This window comes from Phasianus colchicus, chromosome 1 (assembly GCF_987193195.1).
Source record: "Phasianus colchicus chromosome 1, bPhaCol1.hap1.1, whole genome shotgun sequence".
In the NCBI taxonomy this organism is placed as follows: Eukaryota; Metazoa; Chordata; class Aves; order Galliformes; family Phasianidae; genus Phasianus; species Phasianus colchicus.
The window spans coordinates 66,233,085-66,258,027 of NC_143436.1; the positions used below are offsets into that span (position 1 = coordinate 66,233,085).

The window sequence follows — 24,943 nt, forward strand, 5'->3', positions numbered from 1 at the left end:
AACATGCTGCCTTGTCTTTTGCTGTTACTGATGACCAAAAATGGTTTGCAATTGTGGAATGTTGTGATATATACAGTCCTGGAGCTCAGAAGCTTTAGATGCGCTGGTAACGATTGAATCAGTGAGTTAATGAATCTGTGAGATCTGGCATTGGCATCCTTTAGTTCACAGCAGTCAGTAATATATAGACTCAGTGTGTATACATGCCGAAGCTTAATTTGCAATCCTATTTAGAGTGGAAAAAATGCCACACTTAAAAAAAAAAAATTGCAAACAGGGTTCTTTTCACAGTGGACAGAGAACACTTTTAAACAGAGGAAGCACAATATCCCTTTTCATAGCAAGAGATCAAATGTCTGCAGAAGAGTTTAATTTATACTTCTTCATGTGCCAGAGCTGTGTCTGAGACATTGCAGCATTTCAGTTCCTTCAATCAGGTCATAGTTTCCAGCACAGATGACTTCATCCCTTTTAAAATAGAACAAATAGAATAAATGGAATTCCACATAATCATGGTAGGAGCTGGGATTATAGGAAATTAAAACACATATTTAAAAGCAGAGGTCTGTGCGGTAAATAATCACGACACAGAGTTTGGAAAGCAGTGCTTGGTCTCTTCTCAGCAGTTAATGGGCAACCGGGGTCTTTAGCTCAGCAGCTTTCTGTAACGTGGGGGACGTGGGTGTTTCCTAGAGGAGGATGATGAACGAGAGTGATGGTGGATAATGTGCAGTATCACGTTTTTAAAAGGTGCTCCCTTTCCAGAAGATATATTAAAATAATGCCACACGACTCTGACGCAACATGGACAAACACTGGCTGGTGTGAATTGGGTATAGGCTCCATAGCCCATGCACTGCCACGTGGGGAGCACTGTTTTCATTGCTTTCCTTAGTTAGGTCCTCTGTTCCTTAGCTGCTACAGAATATTTCACATCTCCCTGCCACGGCTCTGCGTTGGCAGTCGGAGAAAAGGTGTTGATGAATTCTGTCTCAAATTTCTGCCTGTCTGAAGAACGCCCTTATGAAGTACCAGCATATATTATATTGATATCCCACAAACAGAGAAGTAGCTGACTGCAACCTGGAAAGCTTTGAACTGGTGCTGTAAGACAAGTGGTTTGCGTATTTATTACAACAGGAGAAAATGAAACTAGAAACATGTTTTCCTTAATTATAGAATTTGCCCAACACTGCCTTCATTGTGATCTATGTTTGGCATAAAAAAAGAGCTATCAGTAACTAATTGTAACATGAAAAAATTGCATCAGAGCTATTTTATTAGGCAACATACAAACACACAGTGAAGATAGTCCTTGACCCCAAAGGACTGTTTTGTCTATGTAAGTGAATGAGAGACTAGGCTATTACATGTATTATCTCCAGTCACAGAAGAATTCAGTAGCAAGGCTGGGAATCAAATTCTATTTTCTAGAGACATAGCCCCGTGCCTTTAAAGATAGGATCACTCTTGTCACGCTTGTTTTATGCATGCGTATACAATAAACGTGAATACATTCACTTTTGTCTAGTATAACATTCAGGCAGGACTGAGAATCTGTATCTTGCATATTTATATCTTTTTTTTTTTTTTTTTTTTTTTTTGCAGCATGTCTCACTGTGGTAAAGATTACACTGACAGACTAATTCCGTTTGGGAAGGTTTCTGCTTAAAAGCAAGTAAAACTCTGAAAGGAAAGGCAAATTCATCACTGGTGAGTTGGCTGAATCCAGTCACATGCTATATAATATAACTTATCCTTAGGAATTCATGCCTCTGGTGGGCCTGCCTACCAGATAAGCTACAAGATGAAAGTGAGTTGCACAAGATTCTGGTGCCCAGAGCAAGCAGTTCAGTCTCTGTTACTCCTTTGTTCAACCAGATGCTATACAAGAAACGACATTCTCTCTCTCTTTCAAAAAGAAGTTAATCGAGGGGAGATACACAGGTAAAAGTTTTATGCATGCTGCTCTGCTAATGCTGCTGAACATTTCAAAAGTATACTTTGAAGTAATTTGTGTTGTCTCAGCTTCTCTAAAAGTTTACCCTGGATTCCTTTAGTCGTGGAAAACAGAACTCTCTTGCTTGATTTTGGTAAATGCGGTCTTCAAAAATCTCAGCAAACACAAGTCACTGGTTTGCTTTTGTAGCTCCAAGTTGATGAAAAGACTTTTAATGTATTCTTGTAGGTGTAACCATGTGTCATAAGTATACCCACCAACAAGAGACAAACCCTAACTCAAAAATAACTGTTAATTGATTACTGAAAAAAAAAAGAAAAAAGAAAAAAAAAGGGCAAAACTGAAGTGAATAATGTTAAGAGGTGTTAATTTGTGGATTTCTGTAGGCTTTGAAAAGCCAAATTGAGACTACATGGCGTTATGGATGTGTAGCATAGACTGTGGGTCATGTGCCTTACTTGTATAAATCAGCATCATTACACTGAGAGCCAGGAAAACTGTGCTGCAGCCCAGCTGAGAGAGTGGCTCATGACTCTGAACACATGGTGATCAACAGCAATTTCTGTTTGGTTTCATTTATTTGAGGAGTGGGGAGAGAAATGAAGCTAATGGGAATTTGCTGGACTATTACTCAATCTGTAAGCATTTTCCTTTTCTGTGTGAAGGATACTGCTGCTCCTGAGTAGTGCAAACTGAGTAAGAGCAACGTTTCATGTCAATATTGAACTCTAGACCCCTAAGCCTTGGGGACCCTGGCAATGATGCTAGGAGATCATATGATCCCCAGCAAAGTGATTCCAATCAGGCAGCAGACAGTAGCCAACATTGGCAGCCAAGAGGGGCAGTGCTGGCAGCTCTCTGCAGTGTCCGAGCTTGCTAAATGGACCCTCTTGCCATGCAAAAATGCAGGCAAGCGCAACGTGGCTTTTCAGAGCCAGGCAGAATTTTTTGCAGTACAGCTTCTTTCCAGCTCTGTATATTTAGCTCCAGAAGAAACAACATCACAAATCTGTCAAAAAATTGAGATTTTGAAATTCCAGAAGAAACGTTTTGACATTTTTATTTGAAATGCTATGCTTTGTTTGTTACATTTTACATACATTTATAATTTTAAAAAACAATTATCTCAACAAATCCAAGTGCAAGACTTCTTCAGGTAGAATAAAATTCCTGGAATGTAAAATTAGATGAAAAAATTGCTTTTGGTCTGGGCAGAAAAGTGAAAGATCATTGTGGTTAAAAGCTTCTCAGCTTGCCTTTTCTTGCTCTGCTCTCCCCTGCATGATTTGGCAACGTGTACAGGGACATTCAATGAGGAACAAATTCAGAGAAGGGCCATTAAAGTATTTGTTGAGATGGATACAAGATGACAACTGTCTCTAAAGTACTAGCAATCTAATGAGAATGTAGGAAGTAAGGTGAAGTGTGCCTTTGCCTTTGGATTTATGGCAGAACTGTAGCAGAGAATGGCAAAGGAGGAATTAAGTGAGGGAAAGTCAGAACCAGGATAGCTGCATGTATGTATATGTGTATTCATTTTCAGTACTTCAGGCCTGCTTTTGGGATATATCTGCAAGGCTTTCGAAGCTTTTAGCCTATAATTGGTAGCAAAAAAGGTAGTTACCATTATGAACCATGGCAGCTATCATAGTTAACACAGGGTATGCAATAAAATGTGCTACAAACACCAACTAGCTGAAGCTCTTCCAATATACCCCAAGTGCTGTAAAACAATAGCAAGCTCCTTGAGCATGGGGTATGACTTGGAACAACGTAAAGCACCTCTGTATCAAAGCCTTCACTTGTTGTAAGGGCTGTAGTCTTCCTTAGGGTGAGAGAAAAGTACTTACTAGTAATCAACTGAAATTGCTATGCAGTTATGGAATCTGGTATGCAGGCTGGAACTGGTGCATCTGAACCATTGATTTCTTAAAGTGACAGCACATGAAGCCATGTAGCACCACACAATCTCCACTTCTTATTTTGTAGGTATGTCTATGTCTATTTTGTAGATATGTCTATGTAGATATGTCAACCTTATTGTCTATAGACATTTGCCTCCCAGCAGAGATCCAGGCTGTTGTACGAGGGAAAAAAAGGATCCTACTACAACTGTTAGCTGATCTCAAGGTGCACTGCAAATTAAAGCTTTGTAACTCAGGTTCTCTTTGGACCCTAATGTACTGGATATCTCCTTGACTATATGGACATCAGCTTGACATTTTCACCATACTGTACAATCAAGACGTAGCAGAGGAAAGGGTAAACGCGCTTTTTACACATTAATGTAAAAGACAAAGTATGTGCAATGTGTCTGAGTTAATTGTGCAGGAGTAATGTGGGGCCAGATGCACAGCGATTAATGATTGAACTGGAGCCAGAGACTCAGCCCTTAACTTTTCAGAACTCTGACTCCCTGATGTTGCCTCTCCCTCTATCGCACTGCATTAGCTTAAAGCATAGCTGGAGCGTTCCACGGTTGCTTACAAAAAAGGATCTGTGTGGGAAGGTGAAGGAGGCTGGTGGGGGCGACAGGCAATTCATGGGGAGGGAAAAAAACAGGGCTGGAAAAATCAAGAAATAGAACATAAGGGGGAATTGCATCTTTCCCTATAGCTGAGTGGGATACTCTTGGCATTTCTGCCACTATGAAGTGCTGTGTGAAGTTATATATTGGCTCACCTCTTATTCAAATCATTTAAGATGGCATTTCAGAGGCTGCAAGCATTTTGTTATCCTGTCCCTAGCTATGTATTGCTCCTTCACAAATGGTGAAATGTATCTTTTTAACTCCATGCAATGTTGTCCAAGAGTTCTGAAATATTCTGAAGCGTGGATGACATATTTTTTTGTTGTTGTAGTAACGAAGTTGGCCATTTAAGAACCCGTTGGCCAATTTGCATCACCTTGTTTTTTCATTGAGGACTATAAGAACTGAAGGAAATGGAGTCTGAAGTTTCTAACTCCAGACATTTCTTAGAAAATGACATTTGAAACTTACAGCAAAAGTGTTTTCCATCCTATTCTCACAACATGAAATCGTGATGCAGACTTAAGACCAAACTTTATAGATGTTACCTTTCACTGAGACCACACATGGAAAATTTAAGTGCGGAATCCGTTTCATAAGACTCACAGTAACAAGAGATTAGAGTGGAATCTGAGAGTATTTAACTGAAGTGCCTACTCTTCTCCAGATTTATGTCCCTCTGACACACACACATATTCACACGCATAGAGATCTATTACAACGATGCAAAAAACACAATTTGCTAACAAACAGGGCAAGCCATTTTCATATTAGAGCATATATTTCAGAGCAAGCGAGGGAAACAGGGGACTGTCAGACCCTACTGTGTGATAAATAGTGGTTAGCTAACAGGATCTATTTTTTAACCTTCAGAGTGTGTGTGCATATACTCACAGAGGTGGTATGCAGCTGCATCTGCAGGGTGAATTTGGAAGCCACACAGATAGATATATACCCATGGGCAGAGCCAGAAAGATAGGCAACTCCCAGAACATGTGTTCTGGGGGAATGGCTTCAGGGAGAACTGCTTTGATGCCCACTGTGGGTTTGCATAAGAGATGGCTGCTGAGAGTGGGAGTACGGTAAGGACTGAGAATTCCAGATTTCTCTTTATAATCTCCTGAGAAGCATATAGCAAAAGATCTACTATAGCATTCTGTCCATCTCTGTGAAGTTGCTGATTTACCTCCTCTCTAGAAACTTGTGAGTTTTCAATGATGTTTGTAAAACTTTCCATGCACATTACCGTGCGACGGTAATGCAAAAAAAAATAAATAAGCTGCCCAGTGTTGGAGCTTTGAGTTATCTCTAGAGCTTGATCCAAAGCCCACTGGCTTGCTGAAATCTGGCACAGGTCAAATCATTTTTGAATGCTAAACTGCACTGCAGTGCCGCAAGGCCGAGCTGCCTCTCTGGGTGTCTGACCCCAAGTTACACAGGGAGATAACGAGGCTTTGAGCTGTGCTGCTGAACATCTTGTAGGAAAATGTTGGATATGGTTGGGGCTGACGGTTGTCTGTGCAGCTTGCTACGTATCTCCATTAAGACACTTCTAACTAGGAGAAAAATCTAAGCTGTGTCACAAAAAGCTGTGTGCCAGAATGGATTTGAACACAGGGGGAAACCTTTTGCTCTCTATGGCTCCCTGAAAGGAGGTTGTGGTGAGGGGGAGGTCAGCCTCTTCTCCCACGTAACAGTGATAGGACACAAGAGTTAATGGCCTCATATTGCACCAGGGGAGGTTCAGGTTGGATATTAGGAAAAATTTCTTCTCAGAAGGTGTGGTGATGCACTGGAACAGGCTGTCCAGGGAGGTGGTGGAGTCACTGTATGCAGACGTGTTCCAAAAACATGGAGATGTGATAATTAAGGCCATGGTTTAGTGAGCATGGAGGTGATGGATTGACAATTGGACTAGGTGATCTTCGTGATCTTTCCCAACCTTAATGATTCTGTGATTCCATGATAACTGTGTCAGTGCAGGCAGCGATGCTTGATCACACCACCTCTGAGCGAGGCCCAGCCACCAGGGCTGTGCCCAGGGCCTGGCCCCAAGCACTGGCACTGCCGCAGCACTCGCCAGACCCTGGCCTGCCAGGAGAACCTCTGCAAGGTGCAGCTGCTCCTCCCAGCCCCTTCCCGCCCTTCTGCGAGGTGTTAAGGCAAACATCGCCCTGGCCAAGCGAGTTGCGTTATTTATTGGGGGCAGCTTTTCTGGCAGCTGAGTCCCAGACTTCGTTAGCTTTACCAGAGCCAAACAACTGGATGTATGTCTCCAAAGGTACCATAAAAGCTTGGGCAATATGGCTATTGAGTCTGCATACAGAGCACGTTGTGAATGTAATCTCTTGTGAGTGCCAGAGTCCTGTCTGCCAAAGGAAACAGAGAGAGCCTTCTCTGGAAAGAGGTGCTGACACTGACAGGTATTAGTGCATTGATTACAATGGAAACATTTGTATGTTAATTTACATTAATTGCAAACTCCTCTCTCCATCCCCCACCTTGTTTTGCTTTTAAAAAAATTTTTTTCTTATTTATTTATTTTCAAGAAAAAGGTGGAGGAGGGAAGTTTTTATTATTGCTGATCAGGGAGTATTACTGCATCTCTCCCATGGCATATGTTCATACGCCTGTGGGCTCACACACACAGCGTTCTCATTTCAAAGCTAGAACAGCTCTCTTAGCTATTTTTCTTTTCCCTTCTTCAGGACTTCAAGGAGCGAGTAGGATGTAGTCTCAGAGTGAGGAGGCTTGGTTCTGTGCCAGGCACTACTGACTTACCATGCTTTCCCTGAATAAGTCACCTCACCTCTTTTATCCTTCATCTTGCCACCTGTAAATGAGGGAGTGTGATATTTTCCTTCCTTTTATTAATTAACTAGTGGCACTTTAAAAATTCATAGACAGAAAGCTTTCACGACATTTTTTTTTTTTTTTTAATTAAAACCTAATTGACTTCAGGGCATTGTAGAAATCTCCAGAAATGTGCAGTATGAGTCTTATCTTACATGATTCCTGCAGCCTTGTTGTTTTAAGTAACTTCCATCATTTGAAATGCTAGTCTGCCTGTTGCAGGGGGTGTGACATGGAGGCAGCCCTAATCCAGCAAGGTACATCAATGGGACAGCATTTAGATAGACCTCAGCTGAGCACTGGGTGAGGAATTCTGCTTCACTGAATGCTTGGATAATAAGATTTCACCTTAAGTATCAAGAAATGGGCATCTTCCCAAAGTGGGATTTGAGTTTGTACTGTACTGTAAAAGAATCCAAGATGCAGGGAATATGTGGGGAGAAAACCACTGACATCTGCCCCAGCTTTGTGCTTGTTGCTTATCTTTTCACTTGTCTATATTTATATCATAGAGGCTTACAAATTAGGGATGGAAAGGGATACCTGGGCCATTCTAGTTGCTTTTTTGTCATTGCAAAGTTGTCTCCTACAGCATATTTTCTGTTTTATGTGACTGTACAAGTCAGAAAAAGAACAAAAATTAGAACAAAATGAGGGCAATTGCCCACCCAGAGCTCTCCATTCAGGCTTTCCTGCAAGCCCTTCTTTCAGATAGAAGAAGGATCAGATGCTGCGATTCCTGCTAATTTGAATATAAGCCATTTTTGTATGCAAAGGATTGCTGACACCAGCAAGTTTCACTGTAATGATTACTATGGAAACGTTTATCTATAAATATAAAATTCTTTAAAGCTTAGCCTTTTATCTTTATAGAAAAAGGCCTGTTTATGTCACTTCTAAGCTTCCAGCTTTAATGTAGACATGAGCTGTTCTCATGCCAAACAAGATAACCTCAGTGTTAGAGCTGTGTGAGCTTTGAAACATGGGAATTTGAGCTAAAACTATTATTTTTTTAATATAATATTAATAGCTGAATGGAAAGTATTTTAAAATGCCTTTCTAAGTCCAAAGCTGTAGTTCACTAGCATTCTTCTCTTCTGTAGGTTATATTGTAATGATGCTTTTATGGAAAACCTGCTTTCAGCTGCCAGTCAATCCTTCCTTAAACTCCATGTGTGTGTGTGCGTGCACACACGTCTGTTTTTGCGTTGTGATGAGGCTTGTGGAAGTACAGAAAAACTGGAGAAGTCACTTAGTCATTAACCTTTTTTCTTTGGACTGTTTTCAGATGTTGCTTTTCAAAGTCTATGTAAAAATATGGGTTCTAAGTTTAGGCCCCCAGAAGATTTTTTTTTCTTTATTCTTCCTTTCATTTGTTCTTGATTTTTATAATAATTTTATATATATATATTTGCTAATGACAAGAGATATAAGTTAATAAGTTTGAGATTTTTGTTTTTTAAAGCCTACAGTGAAAAGGATGCATTAAGAAAAATGGGAAGTATTATCTGTTCCTTCACATTTCTAAGATTTTTTACAATAATTTTCCTTTATTTCTAGATTTACACTTGAGAAATACATATATTTTTTACTTTATTTTTTAAAACATACATTCTACAAGTACTCACATTTGCGAATATTCTAAACCTAGTCCATTAAAGGTACTCTCAGATCGGATGGACTCATAGAGTTTAAGCAATATATGTTAAAGTGTGTTTCATTGAATGCCCTAAATTTTGAAGACAAAATTTGAAGTGTTCATAATGTTTTCAGGACTAGATCCCCACTGACTTTGGGAACAGGATTAATGGCAGGGACAGAATAGAATCATATCTGATGATCATCAGAAGGTTAATTTGTTACTCACTGCCAGGGAGCAATTGGTAGCAGCAACCTTGTCTACAAGGGCACAATTCATATATATGTATTAAACTTTCTCTTTGTGTAGGTTTTGATTATTAATGCTGATGATTTTTTCCCTTCTACTTTTGAGTGAATTGAGAAAATGGACAATTAAATAGTTTATTTAAAATTCAGCACTATCCAGATGAACAAAGTTGAGTTCAAGCATAAAGGAGGCTTGAAGTAGTCTTTTGTTCTTCCAGTTTTGTAGGAGGAATGGGCAGATCGTTGGCATAATTTATAGACACTGGGGAAAGTCATTTTTTAGGCTACAATCTCTTTCCTGAGTTGCTGTAGGAACTGCAGTCCTAACTGTAGTTAGTCCTTTCTGCACCAGTGTTTGAGAGGAGGGGATCTGCTATACAGCACTGAAGAAGCTGCTGGTGGTGATCAGTCTGATCTTGCTGCTTTATTCTCCCCTTGATCATTTTTGTTTAGGTACTCTCACCAGTGGACTGTTACTGAAGTTCTTTGAGATCTTAAATGGAAGGGCAGCTGAAGCACACACAGTCCCAAACTCAACTGGGATGTACATACCTCTGTCATCCTCACTCTGCTCTTCCAAATTCGTTTCCTCTTTCTTGCTCTGAGCACAGCAGCAGTCAAAGGGGCCAACTGGACGCTGTTACTTAATTGAACAGATTGCCTGGAAGTAAAAGATATAAGAGCCAGCATTAAACCGTTAAATAGGACGTGCAGTAAAAACACAACAATATACAGTGGCTCGTATAGGGCTGAGGGAAATGCAAATATTAAGATCTCATGCTGGATTCAGAGAGGTACTCCCAAATTTAGAAGCTTATTTGAATCCTATCCCAATAATTCAAACTCGTTAGATCTGTAAAATTAGTCTGTAAATCTCACAGGAAAGGCCGTGGGGTGTTACAGCACTTTCATTTCTGCTCCTGGCAGGAACATGAGTATTAGTACAAAAACATAAAAATGGCCATGAAAGTAACTTTTAAAGCAGTAGCAGCTTTTTATTCTCTTTCAAATCCTACTGAAAGGATTAAAGTTGTAGGAAAAGATTTAGCTTACTTTCTATTCAGTCCTAATTGGCTTGCCCAGCCTTAATATATTAAACCATACATTGTTAATGTCTTTATCAAATCTTTATTTCTTGTCCCATTTCAAGGTTCAGATCACGGTCATCAGTCCTCACCAGAAAACAGCCTCCTTTCCTAGAGCACTGCATTGTAAACGCAGCAGTGATTAAACTAGGAGCCCTGAGGGTGGGGTGCCAGTACCTGGAAGGGCTCTGGGGGCTCTGAGGGAAGTTCCCCAAAGTCAAGATAGGAATATCACTGAGAGGGACTTGCATCTGTGGTGTTATACACATCCTCATGCTGTAGGACTTTCCTTTATTCTTCTTCTTCTAACTGATCTCACTGTGGTGCTCCAGAAGAACAGTGGCCAAGATGAATGTGATGGGGGAATGGGCAGTGTGCTAGCTGGTTAATGCTGGTTAGCATTCTGGGACATTAAGTAAATGACATTAACACTAACCATTTGCAGATACAGTGATGCAAGTAGGGCACCTTTTCGCTCCTCCAGAAGATAAACAGCAGCCTGCATGACAGTGAGGAAAAGTCCGACAGATTTTGCCTTCACTGGCAGAAATAGCTAATACTGCAAGGCAGCATTATTGCAAGTGGTAATGTTGCATGGTAGGTCTTCTGTGTTTGTTCACACTGGGATTCTCTGGCTCTGCATTCTGAGAAGGTGCACATGTTTCATGCACCATGAAGATATTTGCCCTTCTCTTTCCAGCACAATTGCAAATTTTATGGAAAAAGAAGACATATGCACATTGCATGTGTATTGCATGTATATGAGTATCAGACCAGAGGTTTCTGTGGAGAAATCAGTTAACACTTGGTTACCCAGTTCAGTCAACATCTTCTTTGCTGGGGTACATTGTTGTGATGTGATAGCACACACCATCCCTCCTGACATATATGAACATGGAGGCCTTTAGTCTTCTGAACTGAGTACATCACAGAAGGACATGAAGGTACTGTTAACTACTAGATGTATCTGAGTAACTAACCCATCAGGGCAGGCAGATGTAATATTAAACAGCTAGAAAATGCTCTTTTCGAGCCAAATAGATGGCTGTGTATCTTTGTGTTCTGTTTCCATACAGTTTGCAATGCAAGTACCTGTTTCCATTCACAAATGGATAAGCACAAGTATGCATTTACTCTTCCAACACTGGGGAAAAGATTGCTAACAGGCTGACATTGAGGGGGCCCAATGTACCTGGAATAATATGAAACACCTTTTTTGTATGTATTAGTTTACATACTGTGTTCAGGAAACAGGGTACAGAAACTTCCTTAAAACTCCAGGAACAATAGCTATTGTTGGTTGTTGATATGGCATGAGCTCATATCCAGGATACTGAGAAAGGAACTACTGACTACAATAAATAATGCACTTCTTAACTCCTGGCATGAAAGAATGTATTTATTGTTTCTGTGAAGAGAGGTGGGGAAATACAGCTCCAAAAAGAGGTGGCTTGCATGGCAGGATAAAGGCTCTGATTTTTTTTTTTTTCTCTTTTATTTCTCTTAAAAGTGTAATTAAGGAATTTCTTATGGGAGAAGAAAGTTCCACAGTTGGGTTCCCAACAGCCAGGATCAAAACCTATATGAATTTGAATTTGACTGCGTTATAGGAAAATGTTAAGATTAGTGCGACAACTCTGTAAAGCTATTCTTTCTAACTGCTTTTTTTTCTTGCCTACATCTCAGTAGGGGTGGGAAACAACTCTTCACAGAGCTCAGAGCTCTTGGCCAAAGTAATACAGGAATACATTTCTTTGGATTTTTAACAAGTTTATTAGGGTAGAGGAGCTTCTTTAATGCTCCGTCCATCAGTCCTTTAGGAGCACGGCCTTAAGTTGTTTGAAGAAGAAATGTGCAGAGCCCTGGCTGTTCTATCTCAAACTGACATGCTAGATTTAGTGGATACTCATGGCTAAATTGTGCACTACAAAAGGAAAGGACTTGAAGGGAGCCTAATCTTTAAGTGGTATGCGCCAGTTAAAACACAGGAGTGGGAGTTTGGGGGCTCTGCTGCATTTCTGATAGTGTGGCACCAGTCACGTCACTTAGTGGAGGAAAAAGGAAGCAGCTCCTTTCTGCCCAACATATCCTCCACCTCCCTGGAGCATTACCTCTTTTCATCCCTTAATGCTTCCATAGAGCCATCTGGAGAATTTTGAAGAAGCAAAACTTTGTCAAAATATATCATTTCATTGATACACGTTAGTCTCTGCATAGCTTTTCTCTGGTGGCATTTGGGTTCAGAGGGAGCACTTGCTTGTCTTGCTGGAGGTCTGGACTGTGTAATGCTGAAGCTGAATCCCTACTACTCTTTCCAAGATGAGCTCTAAGCAGTCACTTGGAGTGTGAGCTCCTTTGTCTGCACTCCAAGTCCTGCCAAAAACACCCAGCCAAAGCCAACATGCATGAGACACTGTCCCCTGGGAAACAGGCTCATCTTTCCTTGTCCTGAGACAAAAGCAATGGGCACTCAGAACTATTAACATTTTTTTTAATGCCTTCTGCACTGACATTTAATTTTAACTGCTCAAATGGCTATTTCAGAGGTTTTGCACATTTATGTTGCTATATAGATGTCTTGTAAGGGCAAGTATTAAGCCTTGAAGTGACACTTTTCAAATGAAGTGGTAAATTTTTAAGGATAAGCTCAATCAATATTATAAACCCAATAAATTCTAGGCTCTGATGTCTAGCAGTGGGTTTTTTTAAGCTATATATGGTTTGAGGCACCAGTTTCTTGTAGAACTACATATTATTGGCTATTGTGCTATATATAGATGTCACAGAAATAAGACTACAGCTTTAAAGGCTCCATACTAGAGGTGAAAAATAGTGAGTGCCCATTGATGTGTAATTCTTTCTCATTCCCTTTTAATTACTTGTCCCTGCTAAACTGAACAATTTTCAAAATACCAAAGTCTTTTGCTAACTTTTCAGTGAATAATTCTTAGCGAAAACTCAGAGTATTTTTTAATGTGTGCACTTTACATTTGCTACAAAGAGAACATGGCATTCTTTTCGTTCCATGGTTGCAAGACTTTAAAAATAAACTAGCGCAACATTGCAAATGAGATAAGATGCATACTTTGACATTTACTTTTGTTTCTCCAAATTTTGATGAGAAATTTAAATAACTTACTCCAAGACATGCCTAGGAAGTGGTAAAGCTGTGCAGCGTGTGGCTTCGAGGCAAAACGGGTCTTGTTCAAGTTGGTCTGTAGAAAGAGGCCAATATTTGCTCAGCCTGGAGCTGCTGACACACTTAGGCCTAACTCTTGATTTTCTGAGTGAAAAGCAAGGAATTTTGGATGACGCTTGTTCTGTCTTTTTACATTTGCTCTTTTTAAATACACATAGGAGAAGAATGCAGAGGAAAGCTAAATCCCTGAAAGGCAAATTTAAGTGAAACTGCCACCTAGCTCTCAGGTCCCAGGGCTGTGATGCTGGAGGGACATCGGGCAGATGTTTGGCACGCAGCCCAAGCCCCTGCACACACAGTACTCGCCTCCAATTTACCAGTAGCAAGGTCAAAGCCCTCTCTTACGTCCTACGTTTAACTATGCTGACAAACTCCAGTCAGCACTCCCTGTGTAAAAATTAACACATATGGTATTAAAACCACTTAGCAGAGGAACAGCATCCTCCTCCCTCCTCACGTGTGCCAGCAAAGATGCACATAACCCACAATCTATCAGAAATATGGCTTTGTTCTGATAGGGAAAGACAAACTCTTTTAAAATTAGCTTGGGTTTAATGTGAGTGCTATTGTATTTAAAGAATAAGAATACTTGTCTCCCATTGGCTAATCAAGAGCAAGTACCTTACAGGATTTTCTTCTAGAAAATAAGGATAAGTTTGTCTTGCTGTAGTTTTGTGCTGAAACGCTGAAGACGTTGTATGTAGTCGTAGAACATTCTTCAGCATTACTGTTGTTTCCTTGTAATAACGTTCGTAATTCATTTACAGTGCTGAGAAAAGCTGTCTAGTTTGAAAAAATAAAGCAGCTCACTTGACAGATAAATTAAATAATCTCTGAAATATGCAGAGACTTTGCTTTTATTTGAGAACACTTTTCCAAATGTTCATATTCCAAGGCAGCCAACTGGACAGTTCAGCTAGTATAAATCTGAGCAAGAAGTAGCCTTACAACTACCTCAGTAGGGCTATTTTTGTCACCTTGGAAAACGACAGGGATCGTATGTTAGCAAGTTGTGTCTTTGACAACAAGCTTACATAGTCTATACTTTCCACTGTATAATCCAGCTACAAAAGCTGCTATAAGGACTGCCTTTTAAATGTTCAATTTTAACTTTGCCAAATTAAAGAAACTAAACATTCCTTCCTAATGGAAGAAATCTTGCCATCATACCTTCTGATGTGTCTGTATCTCCTCTGACTATTTTACAGCAAAAAATCTAAGTACGGATGATACTCAGTCCTTTCATGTCAGTATTTTTCCTGTTGATCTTGCTGCCAGTTCCATATCAATTCTTTATAGACATTCTCTTTCTCCCCCCCTTCATACTTAGATTCCTGTTAAAGAAGTGCAGGGAGTACAGCTGAGCAAGTACGCAAACACTGGCTGCTGTGGGATGATACTGAGACAAGTAGCTTAGAGTTTTATTTTTAAACAAATGGATTAAGCACTTCTGTTAATACAAATAGTACCACAGTCTCCAGCCACTGTGCTTCTCCACAAAGGACACTCATTATCTGGGGCTATGATTCACACTTTGCAGTATTAGGACAAAGATGCTATGAAGTACATCATGAGAAGATATTTTTTTTTAGGTACCAAGGAGTAACATCTTATTGCAAACATAATATTAGCAGTATATGGTACCCGTTCAATATTTGCAAGTCTCAAGGTAATTGTTATCTTCCTGATCCAGCAACTCTCATGTCAGAGAGAAAAAAATGTTTTCCTTCATTTTCCCCTCACAGATCTTTAGATCTACCCCTTATCTATTTCTGTAAGCTTAAGTGAGGAGACTAAAAATTATTTCACGCTGATTCTGTAGTAGAAGCAGCACTCCAGATTCTGGCATCGGTTTGTAAAGTTCACAGAAAAAAAAGTAGGAAAGAAATATGTAAAAACCTATGTAGTGTTTTGTCTTCCAGATTCTGGTCCAAAGATAGGGCTTAAAGAATTCTCCTGAAGGAAATTAAAAGTGTCACGGAGTGTGGTGAGATTAAAACTCAGTCTTAGAGGTAGTTCAGAGTTCCCAGACTCATTCTATTACGGTGTCTATGCTACTACTTGCAGAAGAATGGCCACATTCTGTCTTATAATTATCAGGGGCCATAACTCTCAATGAGAAAGCCATATGAGAAGGCTACACATGAAGGAGATGGTGGAACCAGTCCCTCTGGTTGTAGTTAAAACAGCTACCTTTACAGGTAGGTGCTGAGGATGCATATTAGATAAAAGTATTTTTTTGGAGGTCATTCTGAAATCTTCTAAAACATTGTACTCTACCCATAAGGTGACAGACCTTTTAATTCACTTTCCCTTTTTGTCACTTGTAGCTTAATTTTTGTGACTGTTGCAAATCCTTCTTATATATTTTGGATCTCTACTTGTATGATTAACTCTTAACATAAGCATAATTCAACATCTCCAAATTTCCAAGGGCAAATTTATCTGAGCTACATTGCAGAATTTCAGGTTGTTTTTGTTTTGTTTCTTTGCTTTTTTCAAAAAACACAAGAGGCATGTTTAGGAAGAATTCCTCTGCTTAACCTGATGTACTCCAGAATAATACAGTTGTTATGGTTAAGAGTTTTAACCTATGTAAAAACAGAAAATGTATGTTAAGAAGATAAACATCATATAAGATATTATCTCTGTTACGTGATTTGCAAGAGAATCACCATTATCATGGCATAACTTTGATGGAATTGGAACCCCACAGAAAGTACTCACATAACAGATAACAGGACAACCAAAACATAAAATCCCAAGCTTCCTTGCCACAGTCAATATAGATAAGGAAATGGAAAATTGATACTAGAGTGGAGACTTCCAATTTGTGCTGTTCTTCCTAGTATCTACCAGTCAGAATGTCACATAAAGCAATTAAATGGTTTCACTTTCATTGAAGTATTGCAGTTCCTCCACAAAGCTGTAGGTACTGAGGACAATTCAGCAAGACATGGTAGATTCACATGGCTCTTAAAAGGAATCTACAACCAGACCTCTGCAGCAGCTGCCCCTCAAAGCTGTCTCACAAAAATAGGTGTGATCATGCTAGGACTGACAGATCTGGTATCCTCCAGTGCTCTTAGGTTTTAGCTTTATAGCTGAAAGCAACTTTGAAAAAATATGTTTTCCTAACATAGGGAAGAGGCTTTATCTTGCTATGCCATGTGGATCTCTTTCCCACCCCCTTATGCTAAGTATTTGGAACCTCTCCAGTATTTCCAATATTTGCACTCCTGCATCCCTCTCTACTGCTGTTATTTTACCATGCCGTATTTAAATTCATCAGATTATAACTCCTTTTCTCAATGAGTAACTGACTATATTTCAGGAGTGAGGGGTACTTTGGACATACAAGATCAAGTCTCTGATGTTATTAATGTTTCTATAATTATGGGGAAACCTGCCACAATTTCAAAAGGAAAACCAAGTATTCCTTTTTCTAGCTTTGCTTCTGCCTGTAGTTCTGCATCCATATGCCATAACAGATATAACCACAGTCTATCAAGAGGTACCTCATTAAAATTCTCCTCCAGGATGGGAGAAATCCAAAAACAAGCACCTGGATTTAATAATACAGAGGAAGGATGAAAATCCAAGACTCTTCAAGTCTCAGTTGACCACTCAAATTCAGCAGCTATTATCTATATTGTATGGCTGAGGACATTCCTGGTTTTCAAAAGAAAGTGATTGGAAACAAATTGAAAACTTTCAAGTTTACCTCAGTGAAGAAGCAAATGCAGTATTCTCTGTGACTTCAGTGTGAGATTTAGTCAGGAATCTGCCTTGGTGTGCTTGGTGGGCTTATATTCCCCAGCCTGCATTTCCGTAGTACACGGTAGACACTTCTAATTAACAAGGAACAATACAAAAGCAGGATGAGCGCCTTATGGTGTCAGTTAAATGAGAGGAATCAGTAATTTCTGATGGTATTTTCTGGCACGCCCAAGTGGAGGAAGGACAGTGCTCTTCTGCAAGTTGTGGGCTAGCTATATTATCGGGCACCGAAGAAGCAGCTCTGACTAACATTTTGTTTTCATTAGTTCTTGTCAAGTCCCTTCTTTTCTCAACTGTATCTTCTCCAAATGTAATCAAAGACATTGAGCAGAAAAAATAAAGCATTATTTCAAATAGCAGAAACTAGCCCCAAAAGACTCCTTTTGCACTAAAAGCATGTTACAGTAACGTTCTTGAGTCTGGAAAATACCCACGTCCATATGAGCAGCTACATCAGTTAGATAGAGCCAGCCATTAAAGAGGCTGAGTTTACAAAGACCACGAAGTAAAGACTTACAAGTAACATCTGACTGTTTTGCATCCAGCTGGTGTTTTTATCCTTTAGCTAAAATTGATTCAGGTGGTGCTGCTTCTGCTAGAGTGAACAGCTGAACGTGGGAGGGAGAAGAAGCTTCTAACCCATGGTGATCTGATAGAAGAAAGGTGAGCGTGGGTCAAAGACGCTGCTGTAGAGAGCAAGGTGTAAAGCCTACAGCCAGGTCTCTGGTGGTGGGAATTAGTAGTTCCTGGGTACTGGAGAGTAATACATTAACTTGTGTAGTGTGCTGCAAAACAGCTGTTAATTTGTTTGAATTCAGCCCTGGTAGCAATGACCTACTTGTAAGAATACAGCTAGCAGGGGAAGGCTTGGGTGTGAACCTCTTATTTCTGTTCTGTTTTACCTAGTCTCTTTTAAGCTTTCTCCATTTACTGGTAGCTAATTAGTTTATAACCTAATTAAATTTGGCCTTTTTTTTTTTTTTTTTTTTTTTTTTAATTTGGTCATCTTTAGGGATCTCACTAAGGAAAGACCAGAAAGATGTAGTTCAAAGCTTTGCCTGATGAAGAATCCCATCAGATTTTCTGCTGCCTCATTCAGGGGAGACCCAACCTACAGGGTTTGCTGCTGGTTAGTATTCAGGCAATGGTACAACCCTCTTCCTACCTCAAATAAGATGTGGGAAAGTAAGGAGCTGGTGGAGGCCAGGAGCTCCAAGCCTGCTGAGCCGAGCGATGCTCCTGTTCCTGCCCTGAGCATGAACAACAGCCCTGTAGTATGCTGTTTAACTCTGGCTGCATTCATAGATGCATCATTTTTGAGGGGTAAAACTGAAGAACTGTAGCCCCACTTACCTTTATTTTCTTCCTTTTGGAATGTGATCATCGCATATAATGCGATTATAAAACAAACTATAATCTTCAGATGGATTGATAATTATGAAAGAATAACCAATCATCTGCAATGCAGCTGGGCATAGGAGGGCCTGGCTAATGTCTTAGAAAATGAAAAGGGGATTTTGAAGAAACATTTCCTATTAATTTGTGCTGCCAGTTGGTCTTGGAATTCCTGTGGATATTACTGGGAGTCAGTCATCTAATTACAAAGGGTCTTCAGTGACCTGTTTGATTCTTTTACACAATGATCGTTAGATTCACAAGTTTCAAGAGTGTTATTTTTAGTTCTGCCTCCCTGGAAACTTACTACTGTCCATCCACCTTTTTGTAGGGACTGTTTTATATTAAATATAGACATTTATGCAAGTCTTATTGTTGGGCTTGCTGTTATTTATTTATTCGTAATGTAAATTCAAGGTTAGAATTGACTGCAGGCACTACAGTGATGATTTCTTACAATAACTGGAATCTATGCAAAAAAATCTCATTTCTTTCTGCTTTTGAAAAATCTTGGCCTTCAGATTTTATTGTGATGTTCTTACTTGGTCATCCAATCAATGGACTGACATATATTCATTTTATTTCTCTTGCTATAGGTTAATTTTGACCTCTGGAGAGCAGAGAAATAAAGCACAAAATAATACTGCATGAGATAAAATAAACTCTTGCAGCATAAGTTGAAAAGCCGAAACTGAAGGGCAAAGGTGGCAGGAAAGAAGGCACAGTACATAATTTCTGATGGAAGAATTCACAACATCTCTCAGTGAATGCATTCAAATCCATTTCAAGCAACTAATAGTTATTTATTTTGATTTGGGGGGAGGATTAGCAGTGGCAGGAGCTATGAATTTAAAGTTAAAACAGTAAAATAGTCTGATTAGGTAGGAGTGTGGCTGCTATGATTTTTCAAGCCTTGCATCTTCATTGCTTTGTACTACGTTTGTATCAATCTAGCAGACTGTATTTGCGGGCTGTAGAAATTTAACAAAGCAACAGCTACCACCTTCTTAAAGGATATTAAGTTTTGTTTATTTTATTCTTTTTTTTTTTTCCTCTGAAAAGTAGATGCAGCTCTTTAGCATATTTCCTGTCTAGTCTCCGGAAATAATACTCTAGGTCTTAGGCTAATACCTTACTGAGAGGAATCACCTGCCTTTGCTTAGTCCACAAACAGGACTAGTTAGGTATGCGGACTAGCTTGTGTTAGAGCTCATTTGGGCACCACAGGATTTAGAGCTGTAGCCATTCAGAGAGCATTAGCATTTTGAAAGGTTTAACCGACAAAAGCACGCTTGTGGCTCAGGGAATACAGATGCTGAGAAAATGTTTAAATTCATGTAATGATTTGGATCTTCAGGACCACTTGATTCACCCTTGCAACCTTGTCTCCAGACAGTGCCATGGGCTTAACTCACCTGCCAAGAAGTGTGAGCATTCCTTCGAGTCTCTGTAAAATGCATCTGTGTGCAACTTTGATAGCTTTTACAAGGCATAAAATTACTGTTCAGAGCAACTCCCTTCAGCTACTTTTAAGTCAAGTGAAGTAAGAGTAAATATTTCTCAGCAGGTTGGCATTCCAAATGCCACTTCTCTTTCTGTCTTTGGAGTCCCTTTATATTTTTGTATGCATTTATTTCATGCAGGCTCAAGCTGAGACATTTAGGGGTCAAGGGAAAGTGAGTGTGGAAAAATCACAGAATGCTCTTGATAAATATTCACCAATATGGTAAATTCCATGAAAGCACGGTTTGTATTCTTCCTAAGGAAATATGAATATAGTGAGAGAGAAATGCATATGTAGAATTTTGTTATGATAAATGAGAAAAATTTAGATTTCTTTTGAGATTTTGTTGGTAATTTTAGTAAATACAACTTCAATTAAACACATCTATTACTGTTTTCTGTAGAGATAAATATTGATTTTTCTGAGAAAGAAACTGCATGATGAACATTGTGCTAACACTGATTTTTATTGCTAATGTAATTAGCAATGTTGTATTGGCCTTACAGGGAGTTGTGTCTTTGGAGCACAGCACCTGCATCATTGCTCAGGAGTAGGGCTTGGCTCACCAAAGCATGCCAGTAGATGGTGGAGGGGGCTTCCACAATGCTATGTTGCTCCAAACTTCCAAAAGGGATTCTAATACTGTGAATTTTTGCCCCAGAATAGAAACAGCCTTGATCTAAATGGCATATAAGTTTTGTCATGCTGCATAGGACATTGCTGTGCCAGCTAATGCTGAAGCCTCAGTACTGCTGTGATGAATCATTTTCATACTTGTGTATGGTTGTATGTCTGCTTTAGCAGTAAGCTTGGGTTTAAGCTTGCTCTGTCTTCTATGTGAGTATTTCTATTCTATTTACACCTTCTTCAAAGGATCACAGAATGGCCTGGGTTGAAAGGGACATTAAAGATCCCCTAGTTCCACCAACCCCTACCGTGGGCAGGGTTGCCAACCACTAGATCAGGCTGCCTGATCCAAAGTGGTCTTGAGCACCTCCAGGAATAGGGCAACTACAGCTTCTCTGGGCAGCCTGTGTCAGTGCCTCCTCACCCTCTGAGTAAAGATTTTCGTCCTAAGATCTAAACTAAATTTGCCATCTTTTAGTTTAAAACCGTTTCCCATTGTCCTATCACTATCACACTATGTATAATGTTGGTTCCCCCTCCTGCTTATAAGCTGTAAGAACTTGTATAAGACTGGAAGACCTCTCTAAACCCAGCACCCTCAGCCTTTCTTTATAGGAGAGGTGCTCCAGCCCTCTCATAATCTTTGTGGTCCTCCACTGGACTTGTTCCAACAGCTCCATGTCCTTCTTGTGCAGGGGGCCCAGTTCTGGATGAAGTACTCCAGATGGGGTTTTACATGGGCAGAGTACAGAGGAACAGTCATTTCCTTCACTCTTCTGGCCACCTTTCTTTTGATGCACCCTTCTTTAGATGCAGTTCCTTCTTCTCATGTTAGCAGCTTCCATGTGTCTGAAAAATATTGACTAGTTGTATTTTCCGCATTCGTGGAACAGATTTTAATGGTAGCTAGTCCCAATTCTCCCAGTTCCACACATGTATTGGTGCACTGGGGTCTGCTGCATTGATCTGGGTCAGAGCTGTCTCAAAATGAGCAAAGCTTGCTCCTTCTCTGTTCTAATGGTGATGGTTCACAACCTTGGAAGAGTATGACTAGCTCAAAGTTTAAGTCTTTTTCAGTCCAATCTGCCTTCCTGTAAAGCAGATAGGATGTTCTGTTGTGAGTAGCTAGACCATATTTTATTTGAAAATGGGGGAAAAAATGGGCAGTCTCAGTGCTGAGTCCTTCTTTCTAGGCACAGGATCAAAGGATGAAGTGCAAGGTCTGTGAGTAGAGTATAGGGAGATTAACTCCTCAGACAACCTTAGACATCTCTGGTTTCTCTGTGCCTCCAGCAAAAACTGTCTCATCTGGAATCAGGATGATCAATGTTTTGAAAGATGGATTTGTTGTTCTTTGTTCAAAAGATGTACTGGATTTGCCTCTTTCCCCCATCTTAAAAGGAATCTTCTTTATCTCACTATGCATGCTCTGTTCTTGTTCACATTTCAGATTCTGCTTACTTCCTTACAGTTCCTTAGATTTGTTTTTATTTTTTCTAAAGTCATGTTATCACCTTGTTTTAACTGATTAGTGCAGAAAAGGGCTGGATGAATAATTCATTACGTATGATTTAATCAAAGAATTTACATGTTCTTTTGTTTCATAAAACGTCTGCAAATATATCAAAGCTTTATTTCAGTTGTTTGCTTTTGCAAAGTTATTTTGCCAAATAATTGCAAAAAAATATTTCTTTGTGTTGAAACTGTAGCATTCTTTGTGCAAGAATTTGACCTGGGTACCTATCACTACTGCAGTGTCAGTACAGACAAGGGGGAGTTTTAATAGGCTGTTTAATTTCTGCCTCTCCCTTCAGTTGAAGATCCCAAGGATAGGTGTGTTTTGGATTAGGCATGCACTTCATAGTGTATATGGAGCAGAACAGATAGATAGCCTTTACCTAGGAAAACAGTACTGCTATCTAATTTTTCTTCATGAATGTCTTTCATTTCATTTTAAAAAGTTAGAGAAGGAAATGGCATGTATTATTTGCAAAGTTTCACTCTTTGAAATCCACAGACAAGTACTGCAGCTGGTAGAAGCAGACATAAGATGGCAAAAGTGTATTTGGTGGAGGAAAAATTTAGTAGCTTTGTTCAGGAAAGGTCTGGAATCTGTGGGCAGAGGATGGGCTCTGGGCACTTCTTTTGGTGTAAACGGCTGAACTGATAATGAAGCATTGGTATCTGGTGGTGCCTGTTATCTAGACACCAAAGCACCTTTGCCAACAATTACCACCTGCAGATTTAGAGACTTATAGGTACTTGTGTGTGTATACCTCATTTTTCTTTTTTCTTTTGTGCTATATATGTATGAATGCGTGTGTTTATTTTTAATTTTAATAACCATTCCAACAGACACTGAGGGAAGATTTACCCTCTTAAAATAATGGCAGAGATAGCAAATCAGATGGTAGTGGGGGGAGGAACAGCCTTGAGGAGACTGTTTATGAAGGCTTTCATTCCATCGTGTACCTTGGACATAGCTCAAGTGAGGGAGAATCTGCTATGCCAAATCTAAACTTGGCCCTGGAAGAGGCAGATAAGGACCTGTGCCTAGTGAGAGCCATGGGAAGAATCATATTTGGAGACAGGCACAGCTGATTGAATCAAAGATAGTGATAACCTGTGGATCAGACTATGCATCTTTTTGACAAGCATCAGCTGTTCGTTCCCAGCCTCTGGGTGACTCCTTTATAACAGATGCAGTATTTCAAAAAAACAATCGCTAGTGATGTGGATTAGAGAGGAAAAAAAATGTAAATTGGAAGCAACCCAAGTTCCAACTGTGCAAGGGTGTCCCATGGGTCAGATGAGAGAGACTGTTTCCCAGGAATCACAGGCCAGATGACATTTGCAGAAAATGTGGAGGCAAAGGCTATTAGAAATGGAATTGTCTGAATAGGGGGAGGCCACATAAGAGGAATTAAAATTTGCTAATGCAGTAAGGTCACAATTAGCAACAATTAGAATCCCCAGGGTGGGGAGCTACCTCTCAAGTGGTGCCAGTGTGTGTCTGGAGACACTGACCACAGACAAAGGATCCAACATTAGTGATCCCTGGAAAACAGCAAGAGTGGAAGACGTATGCTTTGACTGCAGGAGTTAAATAGGTGGCTACTGCCCATCAGCTACTGAATGCAGCGGAAGTCCAGCTGCTTATCCGAACAAGGCTGCTGCCTAGCTACATGCTGTTTCAAGCTGGATGAAGCAAAAATAAAAGCAAATGTGATACTACTTACTGAGGTGCAGTTAGTGGAAAAATCGTGCATCTAGAGAAGAATTTCAAAGCCTCTCCCAAAAGAGAGAGAGGGTCAAGAGCTTTGAGAATGACTGGCCAGAAGCTTCTACCAATCGTAGCTAATGGAAATATATAAGCAGTTGCTCATGTATTTTTTTTCACGGACAAGATGTTTGTAAGACTGCTCAAAAGAGGGAGTGTTCAGAGAGACAGTTTCACATCCTGCTCCTCAGGAGCAGTGTGTAACATGGAGTGCCCGGGTGTCAACATGAGCTTGTGGTGGGTTTTGCAGTCTGAGATATGCTTTGAGCTTCTACATCTATTACTACCAGCAACATCTGTTTAATAAGTTCAGAGAAAGCCTGAGTATATTTTTGGACCCCTTAGAATATATTCAGTGTCTGTGAAGTGCAGCAAGATTTGTTTTTGCTCTCACACTCTGTCTCCTACACAAATGGATAGCCATCTACCTCTGACTTCCCCTCCAAGATGACTTCTGGAAAGTCTCAATTCCACAAGAGTTAGTGCATAGGCAGAAGCAAGAGACTCCTACACAGCCATCTGCAAAGATGTGTGATAGTGCTGAGCTTTGGATCTGAGACCCAACTCAAATGCTCATTTCTAGAAAGGTGAGGGACAAGATAACACATGAAATGAAGCTAACTAGTTCTAGGCTACTAGGGAAAAGATGGAGAACCTGATGTCATGCAGAAAGAACATGTAGTTACAATATGAATAATAATACTTAGAATATTTGTGGGATGTTATAGCTAGTCACTGAAAAACAAGACCTCATCACATTGTGGCATGTTGAGAAGGGAGGATTACAAGCACTGGGCCTACCTGAGAAGCGGTCCTAGAGATCTGCAGGAGAGGATCTATACA

The 24,943-nt window shown here is 39.9% G+C and overlaps 1 long non-coding RNA gene across 1 annotated transcript; it reads left to right on the forward strand.

Moving 5' to 3' along the window:
* The first annotated feature begins 17,568 nt into the window (after nucleotides 1-17,568).
* LOC149919678 (uncharacterized) lies at nucleotides 17,569-20,567 on the forward strand. The gene is made up of 3 exons (XR_016463672.1): nucleotides 17,569-17,957; nucleotides 18,307-18,423; nucleotides 19,286-20,567. It is a non-coding gene; the product is annotated as an uncharacterized LOC149919678 (long non-coding RNA).
* Nucleotides 20,568-24,943: the final 4,376 nt, after the last annotated feature.